Raw genomic sequence first — 20,684 nt, forward strand, 5'->3', positions numbered from 1 at the left:
ACAAATTCTTAATATTTCGATGTGTGTATATATGTATATATATACTTCATATATATATATTAGTTATCCTTAAGTACTTTGTACAAAGGGGCTTCAATTCAGAATGTCAGTTTATGAGTATACTGCAACAACAGTGTTACCCTTTCCATTCTTTTCCCATCTCTTCCATTCTCCAAATTCCTAAAATTTCCCATCTGCTTTATAAGGAAGACCTTAGATTTGAGCCCAAGTACCTAACTTCAAAATCTACTTATTCATTACACTATAACCCAACATTTGTTAAATGCTTGTTTGGGCCAGATGTACTGCTTGCAAAAAAAAAAAAAAAAGAAAAAGAGAATAAACTCATCAGCCATAGATTTCAGAAATCCTTATTCTGTTGGGATAAAGGCAACTATACTAAAGGGTTTTAAAACACACGCATTTAAAAGTTTTCTAAAATACTTCATTTTCTAGAGTGTGTTCCCAAAGATAATTTCAGAATACTTTAAATAGATGTCTAGCCCATGATCACAGAAATGTAAGTGCATAATTAAAAGGCAAGAGCATATCTATGATTTTGGTGGACCGTGGAATGGATGGGACTTGGGTTGGGATGCTAGTAGAGTATGCTTTTTAGAGGGCAAAAAGATGAGGATGAGTTAGCAAGCTGGCAATGTTTACTGAGCACCTATTTGGTGCCTGTCTGTGAAATAGCTACCGGAAATCTATTGGGTTTAGGGTGGACACTTCATGGAGACTCCAGTTTCACAAGGGAGATGTGTTCATCTCATAAACACCAGGAAGAAAAGCACAGGAGCTGTGGGGAGTGAGTACAATGAAAGCCTAGCTTCAACCAGAGGCTGAGAAAAGGCTTATTATGAAATCCAAGAATGGGCCAGTCAGCAAGACTTCAGTGAAGGGCCAGGAGTTTGGTAGTAGAGAAAGTGAGAACAGGCATGGAAAGCCTCTTATCACACTGTACAGATTCTGCACCTCCCAAAGAATGCTAGGGGAAGAATCAAAATAGCTTAAGCATGGAAGTATCATGACTCAATTGAAATTTGAAAAGCTCAGCAGCGCAGGCATGGCTGGCTGGGCAAACATTTTAGTATAAAAGTTGTTTTATGCAAATAACAATGATACTTGAAAGACTTCGAAAGTAACTATAAAATTAGCAAGTTACTAAAGAAATGAAGAGTAGGTTGAAAAAAATAATATCCCTAGTATTGTCTTCAGCCAAACAGAAATTTTTTGTTTTGTTTTCCATTTTTTCCCTTTATTGTCAAAGTGAATTACAGAGGGGTTACAGTTTCGTATGGAAGGCAGAGAGTATATTTCTTGTTCAACTTGTTACCTCCTCCCTCATTCCCCCTGCCCCCTCTCCTTTTCCCTCTCCCCCCATGAGCTGTACAGTTGGTTTGCACCAAATGGTTTTGTAAGTATTGCTTTTGCAATGGTTTGTCTTTTTATACTTTGTTTCTCGATTTTAGTATTCCCTTTCCCTTTCCTAGTTCTAATACACGTATATACAGTATCCACAGTAGTAAGATCAGATACAGTGATAGTAGGGCTAAAACCACGGGAAGGTAATATGAGAGGAAATAAAAGGGTATGGTTTCTCATGGCATGTTGAAAACAATTACAACAATGATATAACACTTGTTTCCCTCATAGGGAATAATTAGTACACGTTTAGGTTAGTCATAGCAGAAGATCACAAGAGCCCAATACCTATGCCCTTATGAACAAACAGAAGTTTTGTATAAGATTCCCAGGTTTAATTTGGCTGTTGAAGCTCCAGCCATTAAGTCTGAATTCTCATCCCCAAAGAGGAACAGGGAATGATGGACGCACTTCCTTTTAAGTTGATGGTGTAAATTTTAAACAACTTCAGCTCATACCTGGCCAGCCAAGAAACAGTCACATAGCCCAGGGGATTCTAAATTCCATTCTGAACAAAAATGTGAATTCCAGAAAACAACAGTCCTATTATTACTGAGTGAATGTTGGCAGCAAAAGCAATCTGTATCAAATTAATTATGGGCAAGGATACTAGGTATGGATTAGAACAAAAAGCAACAAATTATGGCAGTCCTTTGTCACAACAGCAAATCAAAACACATCAAAATAAATTTGCTTTGAATTCGTACATTTTGCCCAAGTCTCCAAGTACATTTAAAAAAAAACTCATTTGTAGATTAGGTCGCTGGGGAAGGCTAAACACATCTACACTATCGATAAAATATGCTGTCTTATTGCTACAAAGCAGTCTCAGTCATCCCACTATTGGAGCATAGTTGTGTATGTTTTCAATTTCTTTCATTTTAGTAGTGGGCATAAAATGCCAAACAAACACATTTACATTCCTCTGGGGGAAAATGCATGAATTTAAATTATGTTAAGCCATTAGATTCATGAACATTTAACTAGGCTGGGAACTTACTCTGCAACCCTTCAATTTTAGGATATAACAAGCAACCACGAATAGAAAAAGAGAATGACAGATTAGGATATTGAATTGTGCATGCATCTTCAGCACACATCCACACTGATTTGTTTCATGATTTGTTTGCTGTGTTCTCAGCTTACTGTAAGGATAAAGATTGCAATGATATTGTATTTAAATAATTTAGGAAAAACCCTCCTTTTGTCATCTACAAATAGTTTCCCTGGATGTTGAAGTAAAAAGCTTCTGGGACTCCTTATTTTTTCTTTTCTCTTAACAGTTCTTAAATATTTGTCATCAAGCCAGATTCCTTTATTAGTATTTCTTTTTGTGTGCTGGTACTGGGGCTTGAACTTGGGGCCTTTTTGCTATCTGCTAGCTTTTTTTTTTTTTTTTTTCTCAAGATTGGTTCTCTATCACTTGAGCCCTAGCTCCAGTTCTGGGTATTGGTAGTTGACTGGAGTTTAGAGTCTCACAGGCTTCTCTGCCTGGGCTGGCTTTAAACTGTGATCCTCAAATCTCAGATTCCTCAGGAGCTAGGTTAACAGGCATGACCCACTAGTGTGTGGCCACTTCATTGATTTTAAGAAATAAAAAATGATGAAGAAACCACCAAGTCAAGCCACAGAACTGAGAGTGATATTAACCTTAGTTATTCAGGAGGATAGGAGGATTAGGATCTTGATCTGAGGTGAGCACAGGTAAAAGTATGAGACCTTTCATGAGAAATAAAACAAAGTAAAAATAAATAAATAATAAAAGTGGTTGGCAGGTGTGGTTCAGGAAGTAAAACATTTGCCTAGGAAGTAGGAGAGGATTTCAATTCAATCTTTAGTTCCACCAAAAAAAAGGGGGGGGGGCGGCGGAAGACAAGAAAATCAATAGCATGAATAACAAGAACACATTTAGAAAGTGACTTGAAGAAATACAGATGATTCATGAAATAAAATGGAACTTGGAGAACAAGAGTTTCTCCCCCCGCACCCCGGATTTGAAAGAATGTTACATAATCTAAAAATAAACAGTCTAGCAGGGGGTGGTGGTACACGCCTGTAATCCAGCACTTGGTAACTAACTGAGGCCAAAGACCACCTTGGGCTACAGAGAAAATTTAAGTTGAGTCTTGAAAACTTAGCAAGAGTCTCTGCAAAATAGTGGGCTGAACAGTATGGTTTCAGTGGTAGAGCACCTGCCTAACAAGTGCAAGGCCCTGATTTTAAACCTTAGTATCACCAAAACAAACCAACAAATGTGAATCTTTCCTAATTTAATCATGGGCCAGACTTGGTAGTTTGTGCCTGCAAGCATAGCTACTTGTGAAGCTGAGTTCATAGGGGCAAAGTTTGATGCCATCCCTGGGCAAAATGTTCACAAGACCCTTTTCTCACAAACTTGGCATAGGAGCATGCACCTGTTATCTAAGGTACAGGAGTGTCTGAGATGGGGAGAATCATGGTTCCAAGCCAGCCTGAACAAAAAAGTCCAAGACATTCTTTCTATCTTAAAGGAGAAAGCTTGGCATTAGGAAGCATAAAATAGAAGGCTCTCAATTCAGATGCAAGCCAGGGCAAAAGTGAGACCATCTTGGAATTACCAGAGTAAAATCAGATGGGGAGGCATGCTTAGCAAGCTTGAAATCCTGAGTTCAAACCCCAGTACTAAAAGGAAATAAAGAAGACTTCTTGGAAACAAATATATAACTACTTAAATAATTAGAATTGATTTAAAGTATAATTGATTTAATAGGACTAATTGATTAAATAGGACTAACATGGCTAACAAAAAATTTACCGATCCTACTGTTTGGTAAAGAAGACAAGACAGGTACAGGAGGTCTGACCCTTATGGGTAGGAATCCTCTAAACAGAATAGAAGCAGGAGTAGTGAGAAAAATCAAAAGAAATCAGAAGGGAGGGTTTTTTTAGGTTAAAAAGATAATAATTAAAGGGTCTCTTTACCAAATGGCGAGAATGAGAAATCTTTTATCTGGATGTATTGTCTTAAAATGATGTGTCACAAAACCATAAAACCTACTAGAAAAAAAATCAGATGTTTTTACAGAACAATGAGAACCTGACTGATATCAGACTTTTTTTTTATAACAGCGGATGTGAAAATAAAATGACACAAAACCTCATGCCTGATCAAATTATCAAGGAAGTAGGACTGTGCAAAGACACTTTGGACACATAAGGACTCAAATTTATCAGTGACATGTCACATATGAATAAATGCCTTTATAAGAAACTCCAGTAAGTCAGAAAGGAAATACAAGCATTATGACATAACATAGAAAACATACCAAGGAAATGAATGTAACCTAGAACAAGGATAGGGAAATATGGACTATGGGCCAAATATAGCTGTCATGTGGTTATATAAATAAAGTTTTATTGAAACACAGCATTCCAATTCATGCACTCATTCTGGCTTCTTTCATACTACAATGACAGAGTACATTATAGTGGAAATGGAGGCTGGTATCAAATTGCATGACTATCAAAGATGGGTGTATTTACTGTCTGCACCTTTCTAGGAAAAGAGTGTAGTGCACAGCTGAGAAGAAAACAATTAGTTCAAAAAGACATTAAGTTCACTGAATCTTGACCATCAGGATATTTCTATTTGAAAAACAGAAGTTGTGGTGACATAGGATTAAATTTACTTCTCAGTGATTCTGATAACAGCATTTAATTCAACAGAGAAATGTATTTTCTGACTCAACATAAAGAAGAAACAATTACTTAATTACCATTTCAAAGCAGAATATAGCATAAGTAATGAATGAGTACAAGGTGGAGAAAGACATAGCATACTCAGTGTCTAGCTTTTTTTTAAATTACAGAAGACAACAGATATTATCCCAAACTAGAAAAATGAAGTGCACTACTTAGAAGTAAAATGGTAATTAGAACAGCATTTACTAAATGGTTTCACTAGGATATGAAAGTGAGAACGAGGAAAAAGAAGAAAAGTTTCATCTTGGTCCTTTTGTTTGCTTTAAAAATATATAAATTTGTTCTGTGCACCAAGAGTAGGAATGATTTAATTTAAAAAGAATGACTTTACTTCTTATTTATAAGTCTATACTTGGAGATGGTGAGATAGACAATTTTCAAGGCACAACAGATACATCACTGGAGAAATCAGTGTCTCATGCTTTTAGATATTGAATTCTTGAGGGAAGAGAGAAAATGAACCACCTTGACATTATTACTATCTTGAGCCGGGTAATTCTTTGTTGCAGGGAGCTCTTCCTTGTAAGATACTCAGCTGAATCACTAGAATTTCTGCCCTCTACCCACTAGCTATAAACCCTGAAATTCTGATGACCAAAAATGTCTCTAGATATTTCTAAATAGCCTCTGCCCAACGGTCTCATTGATTTGGTAGAAATGCTGAGCTTCAGAGTCAGACAGACCAGGATTTCAAGCCCATCCAATTGGCAATTTGTCTTTGCGAAATGTAATGAATCTAATTTCTTCTTCAGTGAGATAGCAATCAAATGTTATTAGCAAGCTTTGTTTCATTGGCTTTTGTTGTTGCTGTTTGATTATACACTAAGACAATTTATACAGCTGACCCCTAAAATGCACTAAATAAATAAGAGCTATTACTATTTTAATTACAACTATAGTAGTGATGAGAAGTAAGGGGGAAATCACTTGTAGAGAGAAGCTAAGGGAAGTGAGGACACTGGTCTTTGAACATGTGGATGAAGGGTCTGGTCTCTTTGGCCTTTCCATCACAAGGATGAACATTACTATAACATATATAAAATTTGATTACAAAAAAAAGAATATGTCTATTGATAACTCAAAATGTGGCCACTATAGTCAAGTAAACTTCATTGTTTTTTAACTTTTAATTGATTTGAATTTAAATAGTTACATGTGGCTAGTGGCTATCATTTTTAATGAGCAGCCCAAACTCATGAGCACCACAGGTGGCTACAAGAAAGAAACAATGAGGAGAAGACATGTTGCCTGAGGGATGAATGCAGTCATTGTAGTTACAATAGGGATAGCAGGAGAAGACATTTCTGTAACCTTGCCCATGCTAATGGCAGTAAAGATAAGAGTGATGGGAAAAAGGATGGTAAAGAGGTGAGCACCAAGGATGTCCTCAGAGGATGGATGCATTTACATATGTCTGTCTCTTGGGACACTTAACTTCAACTTTAAGCCTAACTCCATGACACCTGAAGTTTGTTACTTATGCTGCCCTGCCATCTTTACATCTATTTTAATATTTTTATATTAATATGTAGTTATATAAAGGACTTGTCACTCAACAAAGCAGTTTATGAGAACAATGTATCTTGATTGATGTCACCTCTTTTGTCATTCTCCCCATCTCTCCCAAACTCACTTCTCTCCTTAGTTTTCTTAATTTTGTAGGATAGACATGGAATTGAACTAAAACCCATAGTGTCCAGCTCAGGATTCCTTTATTTTTTTTTAAATTTCCCTAATAAGAGTCAAATTATATTGCCAGTTTTTAAACATATGTCTCCCATTTTCTGAATTTTAATCATTTCTTTGCTAGCCTGGATTCTTTAAAGTTCTTTACTGCTTATGGAGAAATCTGGTAAAGCTGACATCTGAACATAGTGGATTATTATTCCTCTGTCATTCAAATGCTTTTTAGAATCAATAAAACTCCATTTTCTGTGATATGTTTAGCCTTATCTTTTAATATAAAAATGGTAACATCATCGTAATCATAACTAGGTTATTTTTACTGAAATTTAAATGGTTCCATACCACACGAATGTGTGACTCTGAAACACGGGAGTCTTTGGGGGAACTGTTTAGTACAGGTCACCAATACCTTGAGCAGATTTTTTTATTCAGAAATGGAGGAGATTTAGGACAATGCACTTATTTATCTGACTACAAAAACAGTAGAATGAACAACATTATAGTCAGAGTAGGCACAAAAACCCAGATACATAACTTTCCAACACAGGGACTCGGGTAGGTCATTTGCATTATTCTTCAAAATTTGTTTTTGGTATCTGGAATAAATATGACAATAAGGTCTCCCTTTCTCAGTTCATAGGTTGTGAGTTACTTTTCTCTACTGAAAATATCTACTTTGTTGTAAGAGAAAAAGGACAGCAGTCTAACCAGAGTTACTCAGGATCACAACTTCTATGCGCTTTTTAACATTTTCTCATTATTAGCTCTCATATTTCCTCAAGTACAAATGTCATCTTAGGAAGTCAATCATTTTTAGGGATTTCTTCCCCCACTATTTAAAAAGTACAGAAACATACCTGAGGTTTTATTTTTAGAATTGAAGAATGGCACAAAAATATATCTTCAGCTATGCTCAAAATTGTGCTCTCCTGAGGTTCTTAGAGGAGTGTATGGGAAATGATGCCTATTCTATGTATAGAACCATGAAATTTACCAGAAGGAAATACTTACAAAATAAGATTTTTTTCAAACTAAATCCAATCATTGTTCACCTTCATAATAAAACTAAGATCTTCTCAACATGAAACATCATCTCTTAAGTTTCTATACATTGTGAAGAAATGTATTTTGGTTGTTAAATGCAGTTGCTTTAATAATTGCCACGTATAGGTCAATATACATCCCATTTCGTTTAATGGTCATCCTCCAGAGTCATTAACACTAGGGAGGAATTTAAAGAAAGGTAAATTCAAACCATGCGAGGAAGGCCCAAGTGGAGTCTACAATCAAACAAAAAAGATTGAGTCAGACATTTCTAAATCTTTTTTTCATTTTTCTCTCTCAGTCCTTTTTTTTCATTGAGAAAAAGACAATTTGTTAGGAAGACCAACAATGATGATTTCATGCTATTCTCCAACTCTTAATTATTAGGCAAAAAGGCATCAACATGACTTTTTGGAAATATCACCAATACTAGCTTGACTGAGCAAAGAAGAACAGCACTGTCCATACAGAAAGATTAGCCTTACACTTCACACACACACACACACACACACACACACACACACACACACATACACACACTCTACATTGCCTTGTCATAGGAATCCAGTGTCTTTTCTATAAGACAACATGAGTGGAAAGGCATCTGTGACTTAGGGTCTCTTTTAAACAATTTGTCCTAAGTACTCTTAGAGAACTAAATGTCATGAATCCACTTAAGCTGACTTTTGTCGATATGAAATTATTATTTCTATGGAACTTTTCATTTCAAGCATGTAAGGTCTAACACATGCAGAGTTTAAGCATGTGTTAAGTCACAAAACGACAGTTACAAGTTATAACATTGTCTAGAGATAAAACTAGCCCTTTAAACAAGGAATTGATGCTAATAAGGTGGAGATACCACAGATGTATAATATATATATGCTGTTCTTCCTTGGTGGGCGTGTATGGCATATTTGTTAAGTCTTAGATATTTCACAGTGGTATGAAGAAACCCAAATGGATCAATGATCCTAAGTTACTGCAGCTAAAAGGGAAGACAGTTTCAGTCTAGTACTTGAAGCAGAAAGATAACATTCTTCCTGGTGGTATATTATGCCCTCTTTAGGGACCCTTTGCCCTTTTGAATACTGAGCTGTTGACAAACCTTTGCATGTATTCGTGTACAGTTCTAAAGAACCCTGCAAAGGAAATAAGGTTGCTGTCATCAATTGAAAACCACGAAAGAGAAAGATTTTGCTAGATTAAAAACATTCTTTGAATAAGACCCTATCTATAATAATTCCCTGTGGCTCTAAGCAGTTAAATAAGAGTTGGATGAAAGAAAGATGTGGAACCCCAGGAACGTGACACAAAGGAGTATGATGGATGACAAGGGATAAGGAGATGAACAGTCTGCCAGGTCAGTAATGTGATGGGCATCCAGGCAGACATGTGGGCTAAAAGTCCAAAGAAATCAATGCGGATAATGAATGGTGTTGTATTTAAGAGAGCAGAACAGTGTTATATAAAATCACATCCCCAAACTTGTGCCAAAAAATTTATTATATGGTATAATAAAGTGTGGAGTACAAGTAGAAAGAATTAAATGCTATTAGTTCATTAAGCTGGTATAATGGATCCTTTATAAAACTGGCTGTAATTGAACAAGCTCAGAAGTAGAAGCCAATTCTCTCTCTTACCATCAGAAACGTTTAAGAGAATGTAATCTCCCTACACAAAGAGAAGAGCTCACATTGCACTTGCTCATAACAACCATTTCAATTATTTCTATTTTTTGGGGGGGAGGGGAGTGCTGGGCTTTTGCCTTCTAATATCTTACTAGTCAAAGCATGACCCAGCAATATCAAAATTACCTGAAAACTTGTCAAAATATTAACCTTCTGATCCCTTTTCCAAACTATTGATTCTGGAATAGCATTTCAACAAAATCTCTGCCGTTTCATTTCTGCTTTAAAATCTGGGAAGAAAATCTGCTAGTATACACTTTTCTCCCTCTTATAATCTCTCCTTGCCTGGCAGCCTGAGTAGTAATCTACCAATATTACTTATCAATCCACTAATTATTTCTCTTTTCTAGAAGGTGAGTTCCATGAAGACAGGCAGGGCGAGTGGACGTTGCTGCTCAATATATATTCACTGAAGGAATAGTGAATTTGCCTCTAGTCTAAGACAAAGTAGTCTAAATGATAGGTGACACTCCTCCTCCTTTCTTCACCATGTAAAAGGTTTGTAAGTCTTTATGTCTTTCTCTTTTCTATAGGTGCATTTTGCTTGCCAACTTCAGTTGCCTGTATTCTTTATCATCTTCTCATTAGGACTTCATTCATTAGGACTTCTGCTTACATCTGCAGCATCTCTCTCTGTCTGACCCGTCTATCTCTTGGGATTCCTGATGTTCATAAACAGACAGAGCCAATGGAGTCACTACTTTCTTGGCTTCCATTATTTATGTCTTTCTTTTGAGTCCTGGGTACGTTAAGCTTATTTTCAGATTGTTTCCATGTTCTTGCTTAGTTGTATGCTGCATAAGATTTTGTTTCTGTTTCTACAATGTGAGTGATTTGGACTCAGATATTATGTGCAACCCTATATACGGTTTTGTCTCTTCATTCGTAAAGAGGGTATAAGTCTTAGTGATTAAAAAAAATGTCTGCCCCAGGCTGGGACATGGCAAGTGCTAACATAATCTCATGTTCTCCTTTTCGAAGAAAAGTCAAAGTTCATTCTGGTTATTACTACTATTAATAGTTAAGTAGTTTGACAAAAGGAGTTTTAATTCAAAATGTCAGTTTATGAGTACAATGCATCTTGATCAATGTCACCCCTTCCCCACGGCTCATTCAAAAACCAGAAAATTTTATGTAGCCATAACTTTGACAGAGCAGTATATAATGATTTTGGAGGTAACAAACAGTACAAGAAATGTATCCAAGGCCTAATGTATGAAACTGTAACCTCTCTGTACATCAGTTTGACAATTTAAAAAAAAGAATAAAATTTAAACTATTGGGCTTGGTGTATAGAGGGTTCGATGGCAGAATTAGGATAATATTTTAAAAAATTAGAAAAAAGGTCCAGTGTCTGTGTGTGAGAATATCATGGAGATGGGAAAATACTCTATATATTGCTTAAATTACTGTCGAATAGGAACAGAGGCGGAATTGAAATGTTTCCCTTGGTCCTGATTCAGAAAATTTAATTGCAATAGGATAAAAGAAAATAGGCCAAATTGTTCAAAAAGTATTAACTATAATCTCTGCATTATAGAATTGTAAGTGTCTGCTATTTCCTTCCTCATAGTGTTTTAAATTTCATCAGTTTTATAAAATATGAACTGTTTTTATATTGTTGAAATAATAGATATTACAATATTTTCATTATTCTCAATTTTTTTCTGGAGAAAGTGAATGTTAACTTTGTTCTCTATTACACTGTCTGTTTTGATTTTTATCTCATGAAATATTCTTCCTCCAACTTTGTAAATTCCTGTCTTATTTTGTATCTACAGTAACAGATGCTCCCACAAGATTTTCACCCTGGTTTTGAGCTCATTATCTTTCTTCATAATGTCATCCACACATTGCTCTCACTAAACTTACCTCTCACATCTGTACATGGTGCAGCTTACTAGACCAGTCCACTCTCATGTCTAGCCATCATGTTCTGTTCATATGTCTTCATGTTTTTCACTCTTCGATTTAGTATTTATTCAGTGACAGTCTACTATGTCCTGGCCTGATTCCTTGAGACTCTAGATACAAAACACATAAAGACGGCTTCCCTCAAGTACCTCTCAGCTACCTTTCTCCTAATCATTTCTCCAGTTATCAAATGCAAACTTTATATTTGTGTCCTCTGTGTCTGCATTTCAGTCCTCCTATCAGTCAAATAGTTGCTGTGTTCTCCATGTAAATTAGGACCTTCCTTCCTTCCTCCCTCCTTCCCTCCCTCCCTACCGCCCTCCCTCCCTCCTTTCCCTTTTTTAAGGGGAGTTTGATCACAGAGTCTGGATGCTGTCCTTTAACTTTCACTCAAGGCTAGCACTCTTAACACTTGAGCTACAGCTCCATCTCTGGTTTTGGTTTTTTTTTTTTTTTTTTTTTTTGGTTAGTTGAAGGTAAGAGTCTCACAGACTTTTCTGCATGAACTAGCTTCAGATCTCAGTCTCCTGAATAGCTAGAGTTACAGGCATGAGCCAGTAGTGCTTGGCTTTTAGAAACATCATTCTTTTCCATCACCTTTCTTCATATTCACAACTAATCCTCTCTTTGAGACTGTTTCCTGGATTAGTCTATACAGCCTCCAAGGTAATGCTTTCTTGCAACATGTTCTTCCTTTACTTCCTAGCTTTATACAGAGCTAGAAAATAAATCATCTCAAACCAACATTTAGTCATAATTGTTTCCTATTAAAAATTAATCAATAGTTTCCTACTGGATGCCAACCTAAATCAAACAAAACCCCTCAAGTTGCCAGTTATTAAGCTCTATTAACAATGCATTAAGTTGAACTGAGTAAAAGAATTATTTTGGAATTCCAAGGAAGTGTCCATTAGCCAATTCATCCAGTACATCATGACAGATCCACATATTGTCACTTTTTTCTTCTCTGCCTTATGTTCTAGTATAGATGAGATCTGCCAATACTTTCCAAGCTACTTCACTTCTTTCAGTTCCTTCCCTAATGTTGCTGTTCTTCCTATAGCTCTCCCATGTATTATTCTTGCCTTGAATAATCCTATTCATCTCCAAGTTCTACCCAAAAAACCTCATCCTCCATAAGCACATTCTGTGGAGTTCCTTCTCTATTATTAATAATACTGCTCTGTGATGAAGACCCTGAGAGAATTAATCATGTCTCTGCTGTAATAACAATGAGCTAATTCCTTATTCTACTCAAATAAATTCAGAGAGTGCTCTGTGTGTCCACTCCCTTATAAACAGAAAGTGTTAATACAGAATTGTTTAATTGTTATCATCTTTGGCAGTTGTCCTTGAATTTAAATATAGTGTTTTCACAATGTCCATCAAACAACTCTTCATTTGTTAATTTATATTGGATATTTGAACACTTTTGCTATTAATTTTAGAGATCTTAAGAGGATATGATACCAGTTATGCTATTTGGCTCTTGAATTTATGAGCTAATGTTCTTATAGAGATGATACAATACAGTAACCTAAATTCCTGTAATGACATGGAAGATGCATGCTTTATAAGTTCTTTTTAAATTTCCTAGTTTATTTCAGACATTCTTCTTTGGAAAAAGTCCTCTAGATTTAAAACTTGAATATCAAATATATGAATATACAAAATATGTAGTATGACAGCCAGAAGTGGAACTGTTTCTCAAGTGGTAGAGAGCCAGACTTAGTAAAAAAGAATAGCACCCAGGCCCTGAATTGAAGGCACTGCATGAAAAGAAAAAAAAATCCCTTATAATTTTAACAATCAATAGGTAGAAATAAAAATATAGTTTATTAATAAAATAAAGAACATTTTTCTAAAACTTTTATGATTCTAAATGTTCCTTTAAAGGTTCTCCATGAATCTATCTATCTATCTATCTATCTATCATAATTTTGCTGGTCATTATGGGCTGGTATGACATCATTTATAGTACTACACTCGAGAAAGAGAAAGAGAGGCCTCCTTTCTACTGCAATAGAATCATGGCTGAAGACATGAGCGATAAACAATGTGGACTCTGGATGTAGTATTCCAGAAGCATCCATAGCAAAGCCCATGCTGCAGTGAACATGAAAGGGGAGCTTTAAAAATTCTTTCTTTCTTAGCTCAAATCCAGAAAGGCCATTTCCCACATAACCTAGAGAAATTTCTACACATGATTCTTCTGCTTTTCTTTCTGATATTAATTTTTTACTTGCTAATTACTAACTACAGGCATCTGAACAATATTTTAGCAACCTGCAAAACAGCAAGAAGTATCTGATGTTTGTTTCACAGTGTGTCATCTCATGAAAAGCAAAAGCAAAAAGTAATGTGGGAAAATGCTGATTCATTCACATATCCATTAAACAATTGAATACATATTCAGGAACCATAGTAGCCTGGGAACTATTACTATTATTTGTTAAAGAGATGAGTGGAAGAAAAATCATAAAGCAATTCACTAATGTCAAGAAAGTATTGTTTAGAAATACCACGGTATTGACACCTGGCTCTGTTAAATTCTAATAATCAAATTTTGTTTGGACACCCTAATAGACTATTTTAAGAAGGTTTTTGTGACTGAACACAATGTTGGTGCATCCCTAGATGAATTTCACAATGGTTCTGGAAATGCAGGCAACAAGAACTTCTTGGTTAGGTCATGTGCCACTTCTCTAATGCCCAGACTAATCTCAACAAAGTTCATTCCTATTGATAATATGTTACAGAACATTTTTTGCACTTAAATAATTTCATCCATTTCCAGTTCTTATAAATACATCAAAGTTCAAATTTAAGATGATGACTTGATGAATAAGTCCCAGTATGAGGAAACAGTCCATGGATTGTATGCTGTATGGATTTAAATGAGAATATACAAATGGATTTTTTTTTCCAAAATATTTTGAAATATTTACAAAAAATGGTCTCTAGGGTTTTACCATATCCAGGAATCATAGTAAATCTTGTTTGGAGATTTCCTCTACAAAATAATGAATAATTTCTGAGAGGAAAATGCAATATCATTTTCTTTCATGTGTCTCTAAGACTCAACTGTCTGATATAATACAATTTCCTTTTAAAGAAAGGATTTACTTTTGATAGATTGAATTTAACAGTTAATTCTCCCATTCACAACTCATATGTGACGCTGCCTACATTCTGGAAGGCCACAGACAGTGTCAGCTGTCCCTTCCCTGTCATGCCCAGCAATACCCCCAGAAGTAAAGCTCTTCAGAAATGCTTGTAACATTAAAGTCCTCATGATTACACATTGCAGAGAAAATTAACCAAGGACAATGCATTAGTCTCCCTCAGTTGCCACCAATATGTCACAGGTAAACACCTAGGTACCCACAGCACTTTAGGGCAATAGTTGACCACTGAGCACTTTAAAACTAGCCTTTCTTTAACTTTTTTCCAGAAAAAAAAGACTAAACTCACAGTATAAAATATTTTGGATTGTTTGCCTTGAGAGGAAAACTTATGTGATTTCCAAGGGAAGATTGAAGATATACTATTGACCTCAGTAAGGCAGAAAATATCTTCCATTTTAATAAAAGGCAAATTAAAATAGAGAATTTATGGACATGAACATATGTTGAAGTCAAAGAATTGGAAAAAAGGCAACACCCATAATTTCCCTCTGAAGTCAATATACACCCTGGTACTGAATTTGAAAATTAATGGTTTTCATGTAAAGCATAAGGCCCAGGATCAATCAATTCAAGTGTTCTCTCATACAAGAGGAAGGATTGCTTTCTTATGTGGTCAATTCTGAACCCAGTAGATATAAAATTGGCTCGTTTAAGATCTAACAACCTTGGCCTTTCCATATATCTATTGTTTAGGATGAAAACATCATTAAGTTACTGTTTATTATTGTAAAACCCAACAATACTGAGTCATTCTTGGACGTTAGTGTCTGCTATTCATTTCATTGGGAAGGGTTAAGTCATTTCATGTAATCTTTAAAAAAAATTCACTTATCAGCTTAGAAAGCCTTCCGATAAAACCACAATTTAAAATATCTTAAACTCAAATGACTAAATTTTCATTAGTGTATAAAAATTGGGTCTTAAAAAATCCTGTTACAATGGTAAAATCCAAATGATAAAAATGAGTCAGACATGTTGATATTTCTAGCTAGCAACACAGACAAAAATAATTTTTAGACATTTTTCAAATCAAAACATTCTTGGCTTACAATATTATTTATAAGAAGTTCACACAGAATAGATAACAATCAACATGAGCTTTATGATAAAAGACCAAACATAAAGAGAATCAGGGGAATAAAAACGCCCAGGTTCTCCCTGATTTTCCGTTATTTAAACATCCAGACAAAACATATCGTACCTTTTAATTTTCTGAGTGAGTAGTTTCCAATTATTGCTTCCACGGTTAGAGACAAGAAGCTGAAGAATCTACCGGAACAAAAGGAAAAAAAAACAAACCCACATATACAAATTTGTTAACTAAACATAAAAAAATGTAACTCACCATTAATTATCTTTACATCCAGAAAATAAATCTATTCCTTGAGATCAGAACCACAACACATTGCAGCACACGAATCTTTCAGTTCAATGGCGAATTTTAAAGCATTTTACTCCATGATCACATAAAGCAGATCCTTTGAGAAATGGATTCAACATAAAGCCAAATAGAATAAAATTGTAAAATCCTCCCCAAACCATTACCCGTGCATATGCAGCAATACCCCGGAGTCTAAGAATTGCTGCAGAAGGCTTCTCCAGGAGCCTTCCCTAGCTCCAGGCAGACGCAGTGTGCAAGCCACCGGGTTCGTGTGTGTGTGTGTGTGTGTGTGTGTGTGTGTGGGGGAAAGGGAAGCTGCAAATTAGAAAAAGTCCCCGCAGTGGCGAAAAGGAAAATAAGGCGAGTGGGAGAGGGAGAGAGAGCTCACTAGGCTCAGAATTTTCCAGAATGATGACAAGCCACCCGGCTCCGCCATCATTCACTGACAATGGGCTGCCGCCCTGGCTTACGATTTAGTTCGTCGCCATCAGGGGATGCTGGTACCAAATGCCTGACAGGCATTTTAATTGCCCCATCCAAGTGTGTCCCCAGGAGTCGAGTCTTTAAGCCTATGAATGTCATCATCTGGTCGCCTTTGTGTTAATGCTATACACACACACACACACACACACACACACACACACACTTTCAGGCATACAGGATTACAAAACAAGTTGAGCTACACAAACTGGACATGACTAAATGATCGTTTATGGGGGTATTTTTATTATGTTCATGAAACACTTCAGAGATTCTTTGATGTTTTGTAATTGCCAGATAAATACAATAGTTAGAAACCACTGCAATATCCATTTGTGCTCCCAAATAAATGCACTCATAAAGATATGTAATTCTTATGCATATTTTCCTGCAGAAAATTCAATCCCTTTGTAACTATGATAATTATGACTTGACAGCATTTTCCTTACAAGGAGAAAGATAAAATTAAACAAAGAAAAGGAAAAAAAATTAAGAAACCAAGAGTTGGTATGTGATTCCTGTGAAAACTGAAATTTATTTTGATTCCAGACCAAACAAACAAACAAACGAACAAAAAAGGTGGCGAATTTCCCCAGGACCAATAGAGGGAATTGAAAGGTTAGAAGCCACCTCTTGTCCATGTTAGTGACTGAATTTAACAGTAGAATATCCCTATTTTTCATTGCCCTGTAGGTAGGGAGCTTAAGTGTAGAACAATTCCCTGCATTTATTTCCTGGAGAAAAGTGAAGGAGAAAAGGTTAATAAATTAATTTTTATCGCTTTGTGAGCATCCTGCACGAGTGAATGGAGTAAAATTCAATGTGTACCAAAAGGGCCAGCTGTGAAGAGGGAGCTTGCTGACAGGAAGTATTACCATGGTTACCAGAAACAGAAAGGAGAAGAAAAAAGAAAAAGCACGTGGTGATGATAGAGGAGAATGAGACTACAGTAGAGGAAATTTAGAGACAAAAAGACGTGCTTCAATTTTTCCTTCTTTAAGGAACTGGCTCCATCAATTTTACAGCATATTTTAAATTAATTGAGTCCACATTCTCCGGGCATTGCTCTTCCATGTATTTTCTTTGATCACTAGCTAATTTTTTTTGCTTTCATGAATATTCAGATTTTGGTTCCTTTGTATGGTATTGCTCCTGCCACTCCTTCTCTCTGTCCATAGGTGGAGTTAATGAAGGTGACTCACATTCCCCAAAGTGTGTAGGTGAGAAAGAACAAAACCCAAGGAATTTGATTAATGTTAGAAGACAGCACACCAATCTGGCCACTGAAATCAAGTCTACTGTTCAGCTTCTTTCAGCAAGAGAAATTCTTTCCCTTCTCTCATGCTACTTAAAGGTAAAATTGATTCCAGTAACATCTTTTGTCTTTGACAGTGCAAACTTTTCATTTGCTAAAGCAATAATCTTTCTTTTGAAAAATGTATTGCAACCATTCTGATAACTAGCTTGGCTTAGTGGCTGTGCTGGACTTTATTTGTGGTCTTAAAAATCTGGGATAATTATGTTAACAGTTTTTCTTTCATTTACTGTCTGAAAATCAGTTGACACAAGCCAAAGCCTGATTATGCTTTTATGGATCTATCATTTTGAATCTGACCTTAATAATCATATACTAAGTTTGTTGTCACCACTGGCACCAATCTTTCTGTAAGCATGAAACTGGACAATCAAATTGAATCATCCGCCCCAGGCTCCTCCTACCTATAGAGGCTGTGAACATTCCTCAGATCCAAAACAATAAAGCTGGAAATTGAGAAGCAAGTGTATAACGGGAGGGAAAAATAAATAAATGAATTTTTGAAAACCAAAAGCAACCACTGGGGGGCGCAATATTTATTAAAATGATTGAACTACTCAGTAAAAATTGTAACTAAGGTTTTGACCATGCTGTCTTTACCTTCTTTCAAAGGTTTTCTTTCGGAGATAGGAGTGTATTGGAATTGGCACACCATATTTTTTAACACAAACAAGGCCCAATCTTCATTACTAACTCCAAAAATATTTTTCTTTCAATATTTAATTTTTACAACTCCTTGATTTTCAGGTAATTCATATATAGGAAAGTCAAGCTCCCTAAGTCCATTCCTTGGTTATAAAAGGAATAAATTACATTAATTATATATGACTGCCATGAATAATAATTACAAGAGATTTCATTACTATCCTTCTAAATATTGTCCCTGCTAAATGTTTATTTTTCTTCAGGAATTTACAACAATATGGTGATTTTCTTTTCTTTTTTTTGGCCAGTTCTGGGCCTTGGACTCAGGGCCTGAGCACTGTCCCTGGCTTCTTCCCGCTCAAGGCTAGCACTCTGCCACTTGAGCCACAGCACCGCTTCTGGCCGTTTTCTGTATATGTGGTGCTGGGGAATCGAACCTAGGGCCTCGTGTATCCGAGGCAGGCACTCTTGCCACTAGGCTATATCCCCAGCCCGGTGATTTTCTTTTTACAGTGAATGTTTTATTTTAATCTGTCATCAATTAACTTACAAACACCATAAATGATACATACGATTGTCATTTTTTAAAATATGAATCACATTCTATCAAGATGCTATCAAGTACACACAGCAGTCATGATCAGCTAAACAGCATCACTTGTGAAAGTATTTAATATTTTCTCAAAGTCATTTAATTTAATATTTAAGTAGTTTGTTCAGTAAGTGGATTGATATGTTCTTTCTCAACTGATTTTTTTCTGAATGAAACAAGCACTGCATGTAAAGTATGCCTTTAAATATGTCATATTCTAAAAGCAAAAGGTAACAAATAAAGGATTTCCATGGACTTTTATGTTTTTCATATTTTCTTATCAGCTGAAATGGCATTTTCCTTACCCTTCCTATTTTTAGCCCCTTGCTTAGCTCCATTCTTGAGTTCACTTGGTCAATACATGTATTTCAGGAGTTCTAAGGGTGGAGTAGAAAAGGAATATCACATTTCCTCCTCAAGGAATTTCAGTGGAAGGAACACATAAGTAAACAGAAGCCTGTCTCCATACCTCTTTTTCTCTTTGGATAAGACACCATGTCTCTGCCCCTCTGTGATAGCTGCTACCTTGCAGAGCTGGTCTCTAAGGAGAAAACATAACTATAATTCCTAGTCCCTTTCTGTGATGGCCTTGGGTTCACTGCCTAAACATACTGGTCTCTGTGTTTGTGCTCAGGTCTTTAAATGATCTAGTGATGGAGTGTTCTCTCTCTTCTCTTATGGGAGCCTTTGCTATCTCATTACTCCAACCAGAGCTTCTCCAATGACCATAATGACAACGGTGCACATACTTTTCCAAATAACTACTCCTTTTTTCCATAGTATTTTTCACTGCTTATGAGTTTTCCATTTTTTGATAATTTTTTCTTACTTCCCTCAGACTGCTAATTCTACAGGGACAACCATCTGTGACAAATTCCAGGTCATTACAAACTAATATCTCCAAAAGCTTTGATATTTTTTCTTTTTTTAAAGCAATGAGACTCTAAAATTCACTCAAGGAGCTAAAAATCTTCAAGAAGTGATTCTTTCCATACTAGGTCTCTAGATTTCAACTGAAAAAAAAATTTCTTTTCCCATGGGAAAATGGATTGGAATGATGTCATCAATGAAAGTCACTTGTGATACAAAATGTGGAATTAAGTGATGAGGAATATCGCTCCAAATTCAAAAGACAGCTGGGTACTGCTGGGCTCATGTCTGTAATCCTAGCTATCAGAAAGTGGAGATGTGAGAACTGAGGTTTGAAGCCAGCCCTAGCAGCAATGTCCTTGAGATTGTTCTCTCCTATTAGCCAGCAAAAAGCTGGAAGTGGAGCTGTGGCTCAAGAGGTAGAGCACCAGACTTGAGAGGAAAATGTCAGTGAAGTGTGTAAGGAGTTCAAGCCGGCATACACACACACAAACACATACATGTGCATGTGTGCATACATACAAGCCCTCACATACAAGGTTCAAAGATAATTACTCAGCACAAGAAGATAAATTTATGTGAACACATCACATTTTTGTTAATAAACCTTAAAATCATTAATTATATAACATCAATAAAGCTATCAATAAAGTTATCAATTACTAAAGGTAAAATAGCATTGAGAAATTCCCATAAAGGACTTTGACACCAG

At 35.9% G+C, this 20,684-nt stretch overlaps 1 protein-coding gene across 5 annotated transcripts in view; it reads right to left on the minus strand.

Annotated features, from left to right (window-relative positions):
- Map2 (microtubule associated protein 2) overlaps positions 1-20,684 on the minus strand; it is a 257,458-nt gene that overhangs the window by 119,010 nt on the left and 117,764 nt on the right. For 4 of the 5 annotated variants that reach the window (XM_048344851.1, XM_048344849.1, XM_048344847.1 and 1 more), the window contains exon 3: positions 15,891-15,958. The exons of the other annotated variant lie outside the window; for it this stretch is intronic. The gene's annotated coding sequence lies outside the window, so the exon portion shown is untranslated. The remainder of the gene's footprint in view (positions 1-15,890; positions 15,959-20,684) is intronic. 5 annotated transcript variants of the gene reach the window in all.

The sequence above is a fragment of the Perognathus longimembris genome, chromosome 4, assembly GCF_023159225.1.
Source record: "Perognathus longimembris pacificus isolate PPM17 chromosome 4, ASM2315922v1, whole genome shotgun sequence".
NCBI lineage: Eukaryota > Metazoa > Chordata > Mammalia > Rodentia > Heteromyidae > Perognathus > Perognathus longimembris.